This window comes from Micromesistius poutassou (genome assembly GCF_964030765.1).
Source record: "Micromesistius poutassou genome assembly, contig: SCAFFOLD_5178, whole genome shotgun sequence".
Classification (NCBI taxonomy): Eukaryota; Metazoa; Chordata; class Actinopteri; order Gadiformes; family Gadidae; genus Micromesistius; species Micromesistius poutassou.
The window spans coordinates 10001-12500 of NW_028179855.1; positions in this window are offsets into that span (position 1 = coordinate 10001).

The window sequence follows — 2500 nt, forward strand, 5'->3', positions numbered from 1 at the left end:
GCTTGGGGTCACTCACTACACTATTCAGTCCGACATGGTGAGCCGTGTCGGACTCACACGCGACGTGTTCCCCCTCCTCTGGAGGGTCCTAAAGACCTCCAGGCTTGGGGTCACTCACTACACTATTCAGTCCGACATGGTGAGCCGTTTCGGACTCACACGCGACGTGTTCCCCCTCCTCTGGAGGGTCCTAAAGACCTCCAGGCTTGGGGTCACTCACTACACTATTCAGTCCGACATGGTGAGCCGTTTCGGACTCACACGCGACGTGTTCCCCCTCCTCTGGAGGGTCCTAAAGACCTCCAGGCTTGGGGTCACTCACTACACTATTCAGTCCGACATGGTGAGCCGTGTCGGACTCACACGCGACGTGTTCCCCCTCCTCTGGAGGGTCCTAAAGACCTCCAGGCTTGGGGTCACTCACTACACTATTCAGTCCGACATGGTGAGCCGTTTCGGACTCACACGCGACGTGTTCCCCCTCCTCTGGAGGGTCCTAAAGACCTCCAGGCTTGGGGTCACTCACTACACTATTCAGTCCGACATGGTGAGCCGTGTCGGACTCACACGCGACGTGTTCCCCCTCCTCTGGAGGGTCCTAAAGACCTCCAGGCTTGGGGTCACTCACTACACTATTCAGTCCGACATGGTGAGCCGTTTCGGACTCACACGCGACGTGGTCCCCCTCCTCTGGAGGGTCCTAAAGACCTCCAGGCTTGGGGTCACTCACTACACTATTCAGTCCGACATGGTGAGCCGTGTCGGACTCACACGCGACGTGTTCCCCCTCCTCTGGAGGGTCCTAAAGACCTCCAGGCTTGGGGTCACTCACTACACTATTCAGTCCGACATGGTGAGCCGTTTCGGACTCACACGCGACGTGTTCCCCCTCCTCTGGAGGGTCCTAAAGACCTCCAGGCTTGGGGTCACTCACTACACTATTCAGTCCGACATGGTGAGCCGTGTCGGACTCACACGCGACGTGTTCCCCCTCCTCTGGAGGGTCCTAAAGACCTCCAGGCTTGGGGTCACTCACTACACTATTCAGTCCGACATGGTGAGCCGTTTCGGACTCACACGCGACGTGGTCCCCCTCCTCTGGAGGGTCCTAAAGACCTCCAGGCTTGGGGTCACTCACTACACTATTCAGTCCGACATGGTGAGCCGTGTCGGACTCACACGCGACGTGTTCCCCCTCCTCTGGAGGGTCCTAAAGACCTCCAGGCTTGGGGTCACTCACTACACTATTCAGTCCGACATGGTGAGCCGTTTCGGACTCACACGCGACGTGGTCCCCCTCCTCTGGAGGGTCCTAAAGACCTCCAGGCTTGGGGTCACTCACTACACTATTCAGTCCGACATGGTGAGCCGTTTCGGACTCACACGCGACGTGTTCCCCCTCCTCTGGAGGGTCCTAAAGACCTCCAGACTCTGGGCTACTCGCTGCACTATTCAGTCCGACATGGTGAGCCGTTTCGGCCTCACACGCGACGTGTTCCCCCTCCTCTGGAGGGTCCTAAAGACCTCCATACTCTGGGCTACTCGCTGCACTATTCAGTCCGACATGGTGAGCCGTTTCGGCCTCACACGCGACGTGTTCCCCCTCCTCTGGAGGGTCCTAAAGACCTCCAGACTCGGGGCTACTCACTACACTATTCAGTCCGACATGGTGAGCCGTTTCGGCCTCACACGCGACGTGTTCCCCCTCCTCTGGAGCCTCCAGAAGACCTCCAGGCCGTTCTCTGCCTTCTTCCCCTGGAGCCCCCCTTACACACGGGATGGGCTATGTCCTTCCAACACAGGGGTCAAACGTGTAGTAGGCGAAGCCCAGAGTTTTACAGGCTGCAGACTGCTATTTTTCTTGTTTTCGGTACCCCTGGTATAAAAACCCGAAAATCCCAACCCATGGTAGACTAAAACCAACCCATGGTATACTAAAACCAACCCATGGTATACTAAAAGCTGCCCCTGGTAGACTACGGAGAAAAGACTCTGTCTGATTTTTGATTCTCTCTTTTTCTCAAAATCAGACAGAGTCCCAGAGTTAGTGCACCATGGGTTGCGTTTTAGGAGATTTACAGAAAAGACTCTGTTAAATTTCCAAAACACGTCCCATGGTAGTTTAAATGGACTTTGTGGTTTCTTTAGTTCATCCAGGCTCAGGGGGACTTGATGTTCTTGCCAGTCCGGGATGGTGGACTCTCTGGGCCTGCCACAGGACGTGGTCCTGGTCCCCTGGAGGGTCCACAAGACTTGAAGTGGTTTTTGCCTCTTTTTTCTTTCTTTTTTTCCTCAGACACACACGGACCAGGCCTCCCCCTACAACGTCCCACACCCCCAGTCCCGACCTCCATGCCTCCAGAAGACCCCCCAGCAACACCCCCACATGAGGGACCCCAGGTCCAGGCCCCGGGGGACCGGGACCGGGACCCGTACTGGGCCAGCACCCAGACCCAGACACACACGGACCAGGCCTCCCCCTACAACGTCCCACACCCCC